A 16,756-nucleotide genomic window follows, 5' to 3' on the forward strand; every position below is an offset into this window, starting at 1 on the left:
AAAGAAATATTTAATTTTAATTTTATGTATAGGAATTGGTAAATAGCTTTAAATGTCGTTTCTTTGTTTTTTCAGGTAGGTTAAGGGTTTTTATAATTAATTTTGTATCATAATGTATAAAAAAAATTGTATAATAAAATCTTTGTTTTTTCAGAGCAACACATTGTATAATTTTCCAATTCCAATTCTAAGAAAACAACTAATGTCTTAAAGAAATACTCACTTTTATATGTGACTATTACGAAATGTCAAAATCTCTTTATAAAAACAATACATATCACTACTGCTATAAAAAAGGTACTATACAAATATACAAACTCAAAGGAATATATTCCTTTATATACATTCTTTAATTGTTAAAAATTAAAATAAAATTTTCCCTAAATGGCAGTGAAAGCCATGTATGTCTAAGTGTGTTTTAGAAGAAAGCTGGAATCTATGAAAAAAATATATTTGTTTTTAGGAAAAATAATTATAATATTGACAAATAAATAAATAAATAAATTTAAAAACATGCATTAAGCTATCTGATACCATAGACTAAGGTGTTTTATACACAAAGATTTATACAAGTAATTTCTCCAAGTTATAACATAATTCCCTTTCAAACCCATACTTTATTGAGACTAAATGAAATGAAACAATGTAAAACAGTCTATCGATGTTTAACTATTCATCGTCCGGGATCGAAGAGTACCCGCCTGGAGCCAGTAAGACTTTAATACATTTACCTACTCTAAAACTGCTAACAGAATTTTAAGTTAGCCCCTGCTTGATCCGAAATTTTTATTCATTATATTCAGTGAACCAACCAGGTACGTGGGCTGCAGATGAGAGAGCATTATTAATTACCTTCTGGCCCAGCGTTTAATATTTCACCTAACTGGATCATGCACAACCACCCAGGATTTAATCCTCTTTTAATTTATCATATTTCGCTCGTTACAAACTTCATAAGGTACTGCTTTTTAGATTTTTTGTCCCTTTTTTGATCCATTTAAGATGTTAAAGCTATTTTTTGTTTGAAACCTAATTTGTGGGTAATTATTAGTAGTAAAATATATTTTAAAAGACTAAAAAATAAGAAGGTTGTCAATTCGAATACATTTTTATATATGTTACCTCATAACTTTTTACTGGGTGTACCGACTTTGTGTGTTTGTAAAAGTTGCTGCTTGTCACGTGTACAGTTAAGTATCATCAAGTTATCCCAAATAATGATTAGTTTTCAATTAAATACTTATTACGTTGACATTCGACTCACTACGTTATTATTACTTGTTGATGAAAATTGAAGCAGATTTTTTTCGTTTGCGAGTAAAAATTTATGTTTTATTTATTTTTTTAACTACAATTAAGATACGCGGGGCATATAAATGATATGATTTATAAATTTATTTTTATCTTACATTCATATCTCGGCACTTTTTCGTTTATGCTATGTTTGTATTTTTCCGCTCCGTTCTATTTAAATTCAAAGATTGGTTTTAGCGTCAAAATACAAACCAAATGAAAACAAATACATTCTGGGCTTTTGTACCGATTATAATGTAGCCTCCAAAATTTTTCATTGTATACAATTAGTCTATTGCAGTTTATAATTAGTCACACATAACATATTTTGTAACGAAATAAAATGTTATTTATAATACAATATGTACATGCCATATTCCAAATTAACTTGCTTAAAAATATGATGCATAATAAATTCCAACTGAATCAAACCAATAAACTAGGAATAAATTAACTTTGACAGACAGACTCACGAGTGGTCCTATCGGGGTTGTTTTACATTTGCAGGTTTGAATACCTAACAAAGCGACAGCAAAGTAAAGCGATCCGTTAAATTTAAATTTTTATTTGTTTTTTAATTAAAACACTTTATTGAATCAACAATTTAAAGTAAAACAGTTGGAACAAAAGGCGGTTTATATCTAGGTAAAGCTACTCTCTCCCAATCAATTTTAAAGTCAAACAGGAAAAATTAGACAGTAATATTAAAATGTACTTAAAAAAATATAAACGCAGATATACATGCACAAGATACTTACATATTAAAACAAAATGTAAAATTCACAAATCTATTTCTACCAAATTACAAAGAACATCGCAAAGATACGTTTGAAGACAATGATTCTTCTCCTTACTTCCTAAAAGAGAGCAATCAACAAATATTTTGTTATTGTAGTGTAATCCGTCGAGAATGTTCTCGCCCAAGTAAATAGTCGAGCTGAGATCGATTTAATAAGTCAATAAACCGGCGTCAATTGAACCAATCTCTTTTTACGACTCCCCCGACTACGGGATCAGACATTCGTGTTAGAAATACACGTTTTATAAATGTACTAAAACAATAAATTATTTGATAATCTGTAGACAATTACACTTTTAAGGATTTTTTTATAAATATCGTTCATCCATCTGTCGGTATTCCAGCCTATTCTACGTCTCTGAAATATAAAATTAATGGATTCTTTCGTTCTTTTTTAACCGACTTCCAAAAAAGGAGGAGGTTCTCAATTCGACTGTATTTTTTTTTATGTATGTTACATCAGAACTTTTGACCGGGTGGACCGATTTCGACATTTTTTTTTTAATGGAAAGGTGGGGTGTTTCAATTGGTCCCAGTCCCGGTTGTTATTTCAGATCTAACAACTACTTTTCGAGTTATATAAATTCTATACTAATAATGCGTTTTTACTTGACGCTTTTTTCGACGACCTACGTTGTATTATACCCCATAACTTTTTACTAGATGTACCGATTTTGATAATTCTTTTTTTGTTGGAAAGGAGATATCTCTAGTTTTGTATCATGATAAGGAAACCAGGATTTGATGATGGAATTCCAGAGAAATCGAGGGAAACTCTCGAAAATCCGCATAACTTTTTACTGGGTGTACCGATTTTGATAATTTTTAAATTAATCAAAAGCTCATGTTTATCATGTGGTCACATTTAAATTTTATCGAGATCTGATAACTACTTTTTGAGTAATCTTTGATAACGCGTAGTTACTTGACTATTTTTTCGTCGATCTACGTTGTATTACTTGTCGATGTAATTGAAGTCAGTTTTTTTTTCGTTTGCCTGCAAACACAATTATTTATATATAAAATTCAATTATAGACTATTATTAACTATATATTATCTTCAACGTCTTTTCACAAACCTTCAAATTATAAGTCTATTAAAATACAGATCTCCTGTAAAGGAAAATGGTAAAAAAGCAACATCAATATACGATATTTAAAAAACAAATAAACAGTAACAAAGACATAACCGACCGGAACTGCTGCCAAAGCGCGAGATCGCGTGAATTATTTCCCTGTGCCCTGAGGGCGACACAAATTTTTACTGCCTTTGCTACCAAACGCCACGCTCAAGGCATTAGCTATTTCGTAACGGTTAAGGTTTGAAACGTGATGTCGCACGCTGTATTTTGTAGAAAATCTAAAGCAGAAATTTTCTTCATTGCCAATAGGTACAAAAACATTATAGGATTTTTCTTTCTTAATTTTCATTTGTTGATTTCGCTCAATTTTAACCGAACACAAAATCCAGAACAAAGCAATTTTATGTATTTTTGTTTGCCTATTCACCGATAACTTTGTCAATTGACAATTTTTTATTTTAATTACAACAAATTCTAAAAGTAAATCAGTAAGAATTATACAAAATTATTGCTGGTTTTGCTTATTTATTTATTTATCTATTTTACACTTTATTGTACACCAAACAAATAAAATAAACAAGCACTATTAACAATAATTTGTAGAAAAAAATGTACAAAAGGCGGCCTTATTAATTAAAAGCAATCTCTTCCAGGCAACATCAGGGAAAAGGAGATGATATATTGACTGTGTAGGTGTACAGCTTAATTTTATAAACAATAATTAGGAAACAACTCAATAAATAGACATACATACCTACATAGATAGATTATTTACATACATACATCCACATACACACACACACACATACATACACACGCATACGCACATAAGTTCATACTACATAAATAAGAAGTTTTTAAACAAGATTAATAATGACAGAAGAAGATAACCATAAGACTGAAAACCTAAAACAAAGGATTAAATCCTATTCATTTTAAGAAATTGTTATTTAAAGGATTTCTTAAAAAATATATATTTTATTAAGAAAATATGATTAAATGAAACTTATTCATTATGAAATAAAAATGAATTCTTAAAAACCCGACTTTGAAAACATCTATAAAACATAATACACAGTTACACGTTCTTACACACTCACCTAGTGGTCTAGTGCACTCAGACCGACTTCAAAATACGTACATGAAACTTTATTCAAAAATAAGATATTACTTTGAAGCATTTTTACAGTATTTAAAAATTCATCTAGGAATATATTTATTTCATAATAGTTTTGTGCAAAAAATGGAGTCTCATTAAGTTGTAAATAAAAACGTTTCGATTTCGAAAAAAAAAAACACTATGTTTGACACATATCATAGAAAGTGTTGCAAGGATATTGTTTAATTCGTCGGTTGATATTCTGTGGCTTGATAATTATAAATCACAATAAATTATAAATCGAGTCATTGAATTACATAGTTTCACGAAAGTGAAAATGGGATACTTTACATATCATTTGATTAATAACAAACGAGTGCACTTTAGACGAAACGTAAACTCCATCTTCATTAGCTTATATCTCCCTCTCAACTTCCGTTCTCTTCGCCAGATCACACTTTTCGTAACGCTCCCGTCACGCTTTCACCAGCTTACCCCCAAGTCAAGCGTGCGTAAAGAAATTTTACTTCGAAAGTCCGCTTGCTTAAATCACACTTCTTGAAATAGATTTAAATATAATCATTGGCATTTTCTGCTAGATTTTTTTTATTACCCTGTATATTATTTATTTTCAAGTTTATCTTCGAGAACATTCTATATAACTTTTTTTTAAATCTTCATAAAATCCTACCCCATTTTAAGCTATTTGAAACCACTATAAAATGAAAGATAGTTTCCAAAAGAGTACGATAATTAAACTAAAAACAACGAAAAACTTGTTCTAAAGTTCTACTACGTTTGAAACTTATTTTTTTTCATTTCTTTAGTTAACTTAAAGAAAAATTTATGGATTATACACAGTATTTGTTATTCAGTTTAAAACATTTTCATCTGGACAAAAGACTTTCTATCCTCTCAGTCCGAAATGGTAAACCCGCTTTACACATCCATTAGACATTCTTTCACAATTTCTGGAAAATTCCCTTGATAAAGTCTTGCACTAAATTGCATAGTATTAAAATGTGCTCGTTAAAATAAAGAGGCTACTGCGAAGGAATTCCGCAAAAGACAATTTTCTTTCAACAGTGTTTTATTAATGAAAAGAGAACAAGAACTGAACGTACAGGATAGCAAACTCTATCGGAATTCCTAATTAGTTATCTTAAAGATACACACGTATATCTTTTTCTAAAACTATTTTTATCTCATAACAAGCATAACTCGTAGTTATTTCTGCGTTAAATTTTGGTATTAAAATGTTCTTTTAATATATATTTCTATACTAAATCATACTGTACTACTCCCGGGGGTGCGTAAGAGGTGCTACTTAATGCGCCTCCAGTAACACCCCTGTGCTCGTGTCGAGCCCGGATGGGAACCCGGTTCTGCTAGACATGGCGTCGTCGGGATTGTTCAGAGGTGAGCCGGACAGTCCGCATGGTGGAGAAGTCTGGCCTTTCGCCGAGGCCAGTCGGTCACTGGAGGGATCCTGTTGCCTGCAGATCCAATTAAAGCGGTTAAAGGCTCCCGCAGGGGTTTGGTCGGTATTGCACCCCCAAGTGCTGAAGCCGACATACGGCGGGACCGTATGCCCGCTCAATCAAACCCGCTCAATCAAAGAAAAAATATTATCAATCGCTGATAGAACTGAATAATCAAATATATTTTATAAAGTGGGTATTCTATGCAATTAATATCCACATTAGGTACTAAATTTAAATTAAACACAGGAACTCATGCATGCACATCGAATAATATTATGTTTAATAACCGTTTTGAATATGTACTAGCAATACCCGTGTGCATTATACGCACTAAATAAGTAAAAAATTTACCGACCGTCAATCATATTGACGTTGTTTAAAAATTAAAGCTGTCATATATATAATTTTAAATTGTCATATATATAATTTTAATTTCAAATAACAAATCTCCGGGAATAGACGATATCCAAGGCGAGCTTATAAAGTATGCCGGAACTGATTTCGAGAAGGAGTTTCACCACCTGGTTCTCCAGATTTGGAATGATGAAAAAATGCCTGATGATTGGAATACATCTGTTATCTGTCCCCTACATAAGAAAGGCGACATATTGGAGTGCGATAATTACCGAGGCATATCTCTCTTGAACACCGGTTATAAAGTTTTTGCCAATATGCTTTTTAATAAACTAAAGCCATATGTAGAATCCAGCTTGGGGGAGTATCAGTGTGGGTTCCGTCTAAACAGGTCCACAATAGACCAAATCTTCTCGCTTAGGCAGATCCTTGAGAAAACGTTTGAATACAACGTGAACACTCACCATCTTTTCGTAGACTTTAAGGCTGCCTATGACAATGTGCACAGAAGTTTCCTGTACCAGGCTATGATGGAGATCGGCATCCCAACAAAGCTCGTGCGCCTGACGGAGGTGACTCTTAGAAACTCTCAGAGCGTTGTCAGAGTTCAAACAAGTGTATCAGAACCGTTCAGAACCAATGACGGCTTAAGACAAGGGGATGCGCTCTCGTGCCTACTGTTCAACATCGCTCTCGACAAGTGTATTCGCGACTCAAAGATCGAGACCAAAGGCACTATCCGTTCAAATTCTAGGGTATGCGGATGACCTCGATGTGATAGGAAGATCTCTACCTGCAATGGAGAGTGCATACCTTGCTCTTGAAAAATCAGCTGTGGAGGCCGGTCTCCAAATTAACATGGCTAAGACTAAGTACCTGAAAGCGTCAAAAGACCAGCAAACCCTACTACAAGGAGTTAATATTGGCAATAACACCTTCGCTAGCGTCAATCATTTCGTATACCTGGGATCCTTAGTAACCGATAACAACGAAGTGTCTTCAGAAATAAGTAGAAGAATAATGGCGGCTAACAAGTGCTACTTCGGACTACTAAGATACTTACGTTTGAAACTCCTTTCAAGAAGCATAAAACTTCTCTTGTACAAAACCTTACTAAGGCCCATACTCGCCTACGGTTCCGAATGTTGGGTGCTGAGCAAAAAAGACGAAAATTCCTTGTTGGTATTTGAGCGGAAAATACTAAGACATTTTCGGAGCTGTGATGGAAAATGAGAGATGGCGAACGCGTTATAACCACGAGCTATACCAAATGTACGATGAGCCAAATATAATTAAGACCATAAAGATTGGGCGCCTGCGTTGGACAGGGCACGTGTTGCGAATGGACGAGGCCAGAGTACCCAAGCGCCTTTTAGAGGGCCGACCGGAGGGCCGCAGAAGTCGAGGCAGGCCCAAGCTCAGGTGGTTAGACGGCGTCGAACAAGACATCAAGACCTTGGGAATAACAAGTTGGAGAAGGAAAGCCTCTAACAGATCGGACTGGAGAGCTTTGCTGGACCAGGCTAAGGCCCACCCGCGGCTGTAATGCCTCAGATGATGATGATATATATAATTTTAATAATTAATTAATTTACAAAAACAAAAGCAATAATATTTTTTTCTTAATTATGGATGCCGGTATAGCAAGCAATTATCTATAAAATGATATATAATTTATGTGGTGTAATTGTGGGTTTTTTTTAAAGGAGGCAAACATACGTCATATACCTTAGCGTGTTTATATATATATATATATATATATATATATATATATATATATATATATATATATATATATATATATATATATATATGATTGAACACACAAACTTTCGTTTAAACTAAAATAAATGTTTAGGTATCAAAACATCGGGATGTTTTAATATTTTTTAGCATTTCGGTTCCTTGTTCATAAAAATTTCTTTCAACATGGTTGAAGTCTATGCTATGGTTTTCCAATCAATTATAGCAATCACTATAAATCACATAATATTATGCACCCGCAAACTCATGACCAGCTGATACCTCGTTATTTACTTGACATTAGTCAAGTACAGTTGATAGTCTTGTACGTAACGTTCTACTGATGCTCTTAAGAAGAACATTGTATATTTTGATCTTAATAGTATTAAATAATCAATCTTCACAAATATGTTCGATGGCAAGTCGTGCAGTCAAATGATTACTATAATGATAATCATCCGAAACCAGGAAGTTTTAAAATGTATAGAAAAAATGTCCACAAAAAAATTCATGTAATTAACTAACAACAACAATTTGTTATTAATTTTGCAGGCAAGTACATGCTATATGTATTTTCTAAAACAACGAATATTCTGTTACATCGAAAACTACACTTATTTGTACAGATAATATCTTCAGAACGTTGTTAAAAGCTTAATAACATGATATAAAAATCTAAAACTCATTTCGAAATTTGTTAAAATTTTCGTGAAAAACTAATAAATTTTGCTTTATATTTAATTTTTTACTCAAATTATAAATTTCTGCATTGATATATAATATTATCATCATAAAAGGCAGCCGAGTACTGCCACGTTAATTGAATTTAGCTTTTCCGAGTTTTAAACAGGGAAGTCAAAGTAAAGGGCTCACTTCCGAGGGTAACAGGCTCTCACGACGAGTGGACGTCTCGTGAACATCTCTTTGATCCCCGACGTTCAGTCTTGGCGCCTAATGATCCGACAGTCATTTGAGAAAAATCAGCCAGCTATACTTGTAAACAAATCGCTGAAGTGGTTGTCTGCGAGACAGTCAAAACGTTGAAGTACTCCTACTTACGAACTATAAGAAAATGCAAAAGCCTGAGAAATTGATTATAAAACGTTAAAAATTTTCTTTTACCTATAAATTTTTTAGAGATATGCCATAAAAATATCTTTAAAATGAAAAGAATAAAAACTAAATATAAATTTCCGATTACAAGCAAAGGCCTCTTTTTACATAAAAATAAAATTAAAGTTGAAGCTGAACGCGTCACACAGCTCCACAGTGAATTAGCAAATAATTTCTTTACAAAAAGTAGTTTTTATGTGTCAATGATACCGGGACCGACGGCAATACATTCTTTCCGAGGACCAGTAGGAAAAGCTATATGTATAAAATATTTCCACCACAACAAATAGGGAAAATCACAAATTCTTGAATCCCGGTAACCAAAAAGATCCTTATCCAGAGTTCACAACACATAATTAGCCGCTCAGTTGACACAACACTAATAATAATAAAAAATTTATTTGCTATATAATGTATCTGCGAGTATTGTGTGTAGTTTTATCAGGTTAATTTTATATTCAAATACTTGACGAGACTATATTTGTCATGTTAAATTGGTTCGTTGTAACTTTACATTAAATTTAATAAGTATGTATATTATTCTTTGAGTTATTTGATTTACTACTAGATACTCGTTGATATCTACGATTTCGTTTGCCACGATTCACTTCAGCCTGTAATATCCCACTGCTGCGTATAAGCCTCTTTCCCCATGTAGGAGAAGGATCGGAGCTTAATCTACCACGCTGCTCCAATGCGGGTTGGCGGATATATTCCCTATTATGAGTAACGATCGCTATCAGGTGTACATGATAACAACCGGGACCGACGGCTTAACGTGCTCTCCGAGGCACGGTGCCACACGGAGATTGCCACGATTATTATTTTGTATTTTACATGTAAGGGACCAACAATACATTACTGAATACGTAATGTATATAAAAACCATTGCTTTACAACCACTCACTATACACACCAGACCAGCCTCGCATCTAACAAAATGTATTAAAATAGCTCTTAAATTTCATGAAGAAAATAATGTATCAAACTGGGTTCGCTATGTAGAAGCATTAAACTTTTAATAAGGTTTAAATTGTTTAAAATTAACTTATTCATTAATTCTGACACCTGTCGTAATAGAAGTACAAATTTTGTACGCATAAAGACTTTTGAAATATTTTGTAAGGAACTTAAAATATATTCATTTCGTGTCTTGCAATAAATACTGCCGAAAAGTTGTCTAGCAGTATCAATTTCATATATTTTACAACATTTCCTACAACATACGTAAGAATCAGCTATTGAAACGTAAGTAAGGTGATTACAAATTTTACGTAAGTACTTTTAGTATCTGATACCTGAGAATTGAACGTCGATCTAAACTAGCACTTTTGTATACGTTTACTGTACACACAAATGCTACTTACTTTATTCTATATATTTTTGTAATCAGAAAATAATTGATCTTGGACTATTTTGGAAAATTTATAAATTTAAACATGCCTCGCATGAAACACAGTCCCACTAATTGTAAGCCCACACGTCTTTATCGATGATTTAATGTCGCACCGATTAATTTGTATACAAATAATATATACCTAATAATTTATGCTAAGCTATTACATTCTTTTTTTTATATAAGCTTTGAAGTTATTTTCTGGCAATCATCACAGCTATATCGAAATATGTCAAATAATATCATAACATAACGACAAACCCAAATACACAATAGATTATTTAGTCTTATTGTTTTTATGTTTCAGGTATTACTAAAAAGGTCACATTTACAAATGTTATTAAAATCAAAACATTTTTTCTCATGAAGGTAAATCCAAGTAAGTAACCAAAAATCTACCAACCTATAACATTTTATTTTTATAATAAAATATATACATCCCTATACAAAAAAGGTAAAAAGATTCAAATTTTTTACTCGCATTTTGTATGCCGTAAGCGTCTAAATGATCTCATAAAAACTCTCTCATTAAATGGAACTCGTTTCATGTCACTAATATACATTGTAACCAGCCACAGGACTTAACTTTACGATATTCGAATTTCGAACCTCAAAGTCTAAGAAAGAATTAATAGTAATTTGCAGTAAAGTTTAAAGCTACTTATAACATTAGGACAGAAATATATACTATTTTTCTACTTCCTACGTAAAGCTGTATAAAAATACTAATACCAAAACGTGAACATAAGACTAATTAAAAACTTTGTATCTATGACATTATAGTTTTCCATTACTTTAGTCAGTTAGGTAGTTCTTGTACAGTGCCCTTACCAACTTTTAATATACAGAGTAGATATTTTCGTTTTTTTTTTTCGCAATTGTGTTAAAATTTTTGTTGCTTATTTTTGGAACGAAGTTCCTTACGGCAGGCCTGACATTTGGCTGGGTGACCGAACTGAAAAAATGTGATACTAAAACCGTAAGAAAAATATATAACGGAAGTGACGTAATATCAGTCACACGACTGTCTAATATGACGTTTGTAAAACTAAAATATTACTAGTAAACTTTTTTTTAAATTATTTATGTAATTTTATACTGTCGACAAAAATAAATAGATAAAGACATATGTTTTTTTATTTCACTTAATAGTTTGAATTATTATTATTATTATTATTATTTTGTTTGATTTATTTTATTTTACGGTATTTGTTATTTTCTAAAATACTAAATTTTCTAAATACTTTTATGTACTTAATTAAAAAACCAATCAACAAACTAGGAATTCTAACATAAACATTTTTGAATATCATATCAAAAATTGACCGCTCCAGCGGGATTCGAACCCGCGTCTCCGACTGACCGTGTCGTGACCCGCTGGAGCGGTCAATTTTTGATATGATATTCAAAAATGTTTAGAATTCCTAATGTGTGGGTAACACAAAAATAAAATCGTACATACCAATCAACAAAATAAAAAAAAATCAAGAAGTAGAAAATATATATAAAATTCAAGATTTTTTTTTGAAATTGTGTTGCTTCTATACTATCCGAAGGAACCTCATTCCTACCTGGTGTCCCATGACACCACATAATTAATTTTTTATTTGTCTTTTCTTTTAATAAATATATTTTAATCATGCAAGTAAATCATTTTATCATGCAATTTAACAGTTGAAATGGACAAAGTTATAGTTTACAAACATATAATACATATAATATAGTGCATGTAAATATAATGTAGGTTTGAAATATATTTGTGTGTAAATAATAATTTACATTATATATATGTCGATAAATTAAAAAAAAAACATGTAATATTTGTATTCAATATCTATAACAGCAAAAAGCTGTCAAGTCTCACTTAAAAACTGATACACATAAATAACTAACTTGGACTTTTTAACTTAAACTTCTTTATCTATTTTATAATTTTTATTATTATTATTTAATTATAATAAATTATTTATTTAATTATATATATTATTATTTAATTTGATTTTATTTATCTATTTTTATTTGTAAATTCGTCTTAAAAACAAACAGACACAGAATATATGATTACATATTAATGTATTTTTCTGCGTAAAATTTCGATTGTGTTCCAAAACATTTTAGTTTGTATCCAAATTGTGATAAAATAATAGTTAATAAACAATTTGATTTTATATTTTAAATAATTTAACGTATTTTATCTTACAACGTATATATTTTGGTTTCTTGATTATCTTTCAATGATTTTAAATTGGACTTCTTATATTAATAGATTATATTATTTATTTAAGATAGGTGAATACAATCAGTAAACAAAACATTACACAATTACGTTTGCGACCAACATATTCAACGGTGTATTATTATTGTTATATTCTAAACGCCATTTACCGGAAAACTGTAATGGCGAAAGAGATCGTTAACATTTACATAGGGCAACAATTTTTTTGTTTAGTTAGTTAAATTCTTTCGTGTTCCTACTGCCAATAATGCTATTTCAAGAAATAATAAGCCGGTATTACATTAGGGGACTCATTTGGACTTTCTCATTTCGCATAATATTAGGTTGACGAGGTATATTTGGTCACGCTACGTCGGATTTTCCACTTCAGCGATTGCTATCAGAATGTTTGATTATATTCTGAATATAACTAGATTATTTAATAGCCCATTTTTTAATTTAATATTTCATATGTTATTTAGAGCTATTTAATAAACATTTCAAATGTTAGGATAAAAATTTTAAAGTATGGACTGTCCCGATTATGCATTTTTGAAAATATTAAAATGTTCACTTTTATTTATTCATCCTTTATGTTTCATTATTTAAAACATTTAATAGGTCGCTCGCCTTAACCTATCCCATCGATGGGCATAGGCCTCTTTCCCCGTGTAGGAGAAGGATCAGGACTGAATCCACCACACTGCTCCAATGCGGATTGGCGGATATCGATCTATATAAATGATAACAAACGAGACCGACAGGTTAACGTGCTCTCCAAGGCCCGTTGGGAAGACCCACAAGGTCTAACAACCAGACCGATAATAAATATTTGTATCAACACAAATATCCACTCCGAGTGGAAATCGAATCCGCGTATATAGGCGCCGACGACATGGCACACGCACCATTACACCAGAGCGGTCGTCATTTACTAGTTAAATAATAATATACAAACATTAAATTATAGCACTGTCCCTCTGCGGGTAGGTAGATTATTCACGTATAACTCACGGCCAAAAAGCATAATAAAAGAACTTTTGGATATCAAATCTTTAATTTCCGTAGAATCATATTATAGACAATTAATTATAAAAAAGACAGGAACAAAACACTGGATTAAATATTCACCGTAAAATAAATGAGGACGGTTTAAGCTCTCATTGCGAAATAGGGAGTGCGTAGCGCAAAGCCGTAATAATTTGTTTACCGCCTGAGACATAGTTAACGGACCAGTGAAATGTTAACCACAAAGTACCTCAGAAGCGAACGAGTGTTTCTCACCGTATGCCTAATAATTACAGGAGAGGCTAATACAAAACGATTAAACCCTAATTAAAAACGTCAAACCTTACTTTCGTCGAAAACGTAGCAATTGTTGTAAAAAATGCCTTACGAATGTAATTTTTACTAAAAAGGCAACTTAACTTTTTTTTTCAAATGTGGGTGCGATTTTTGAATATTAATCGCCGCTTTTTTGTTTATTTCCCAAGTTACAGCTTGTTAACTTTGTAAAAGGCCGCATGGGAAATATACTTTCTTGCTATGAATTTGTTTCTTGAGCCATGCCAGATTTCAGTACTTTTCATGTACCATAAAGAGACACTTTAAAATTCTATATTAAAAAGCTGTAAACTTGTTAATAACATTATTCGGGTCTTTCAATTTATTAAAAAAACAGCAATATTTTATGAAATACTATTACTATTTAATTTGTTTTGTTTTTTACAGTTAATCTTTGACACCACTTAACTAATTTTACGTTTTATTTTAAAAGGTAATTTATTCAGTAGTAATACAAAAGCCTCGAGAAACGTATATTATAACATAGTAAAAATCTAATCTACTCGTATAATGCGACAATTCGAAAACATCATTTTTTTATGTTTCTTTTAACACAATTAGTTACATACCTATGGTTATAATTTTCATCGAGTTCTAATCATCAAATCAAAAAAAGTTGTTTATTCGAAATAATGTAAATCATGAAAGCTAAAATTGATTTGTTAAAAAGTTTTACGAAGCACACTGAAATAGCCCACTCCATCATGCATATTTGGTCCCTGGGTGGAAGTCATATTCATAAACAAGTGCAGAGAAAGTTTGGCAGAAAAGTTTTTCTGTATTTATAGCGCCGGGAGGGCAAAGCCTGGCCACTATCAATATGAGACTTTTGGCAAACGTACTCAATTCAAAATCGCTTTATAGCGCTTATTGGGAGTAAGAACATAAATGACACCAATTGAGATTTGAAAGAATTAGGTATTTTGGTTATAAGAAATAGTAGGTATATTGGCAACGTAATTAAATCGATAAATATTTTATTAAGGACTAGAACTAAGCCAAAAATAAAAACTTTTAGAATTATTATAATTACTAGCTTCTGCTCGCGACTTCATCCGCGTTGGAACAGTTTCTTTGGGCTAACTGGGGAAGCTCTCAAAAGGAGAGAAAAACCCCGATTTTGAAACATTCTTCATTGGTGTTCCGCTCCTATTGGTCTTAGCGTGATGATATATATCCTATAACCTTCCTCGATAAATGGGCTATCTAACACTGAAGAATTTTTCGAATCGGACCAGTAGTTCCTGAGATTAGCGCGTTCAAACAAACAAACAAACAGACTCTTCAGCTTAATAATATTAGTACAGATTGATTTATTTTTAAAGTAAGAAAAAATATATAAGAAAGTTAATAGCTTTCTATCGTAAATATCTTGATTGATTTCACATTACGATACTATTTTGATTTAAATATGTGTACTTAAAAAGTGATAACAACAATTTCTTTACTAAATAAAATATCGAATTATAGTTTAAAGGTAGTAATTTCCTATAGGAAAAGCTTGCTCACTTTTGTCGTAAATAATAAACATCGTATCAGTTGGTGGCTAATTTTAGTTTTCATAACTCGCTCTATCGTTTGCCTTAATTCATTAAATATTTAACAAATACGGCCGTTTTTCTAAATAAATATTTACTTTTATTATATTTTGTACTTTAGGTACGTTTCCATCAAACTTTGATACTTCAATAATTTTCCAACTTAGTAGACGTACCTATGTTTATTTCTTGCAGGCTATTTTAAGATTACAATGTAGGTAAGCATTAAAAGTCGTGCTACTTGTTACCCACGTAACGTATGATTAGAACAACTTTCATTTTAAATATTTTAAAGCATTGTTAAGGTTTTATTTATAACAATATTATTTATAATCACCAGAATATTCATTGTTTTGAAATAAACAGTAATAATCGCAGTCTAAACACGAGAAGGAATAACAAAATTGTAACTCCAAGTTTTCGACTGCGCAAAGTAAACGTCTCCTTTCTAGGTTATGGTATTCGCATGTATAATAAAATCCCACAAACCATTTTGCAAGTGTCGTAATTTAAAGTTTTTATTAAAAAGAAATTAATATAGATAAAGCTTATTATTCGGTGCAGGATTACATAGTTGATAAAGATGTGTGGACTTAGTGACGCTGTATTACGAGTACATGCAAGATATTACTAATTTTGTACTAAAACACAGTTTATTAACCGACTTCCAAAAAAGGAGGAGGTTCTCAATTCGACTGTATTTTTTTTTTTTTTTTAATGTATGTTACATCAGAACTTTTGACCGGGTAAACCGATTTCGACAAATTTTGTTTTAATCGAAAGGTGGTGTGTGCCAATTGGTCCCATTTAAATTTATTTGAGATCTAACTACTACTTTTCGAGTTATATCTAATAATGCGTTTTTACTTGACGCTTTTTTCGTCGACCTACGTTGTATTATACCGCATAACTTTCTACTGGATGTACCGATTTTGATAATTCTTTTTTTGTTGGAAAGGGGATATCCTTAGTTTGGTACCATGATAAGGAAACCAGGATTTGATGATGGAATCCCAGAGAAATCGAGGGAAACTCTCGAAAATGCGTAATAACTTTTTACTGGGTAAACCGATTTTGATAATTTTTGATTTAATCGAAAGCTGATGTTTATCATGTGGCCACATATAAATTTTATCGAGATCTGATAACTACTTTTTGAGTTATCTTTGATAACGCGTAGTTGCTTGACTATTTTATCGTCGATCTACGTTGTATTACTTGTCGATGTAATTGAAGTCGGTTTTTTTTTTCGTTTGCGAGCAAACACAATTATAGAATTATATATTATTTTTAAAA

The sequence above is a fragment of the Melitaea cinxia genome, chromosome 7, assembly GCF_905220565.1.
Source record: "Melitaea cinxia chromosome 7, ilMelCinx1.1, whole genome shotgun sequence".
Classification (NCBI taxonomy): domain Eukaryota; kingdom Metazoa; phylum Arthropoda; class Insecta; order Lepidoptera; family Nymphalidae; genus Melitaea; species Melitaea cinxia.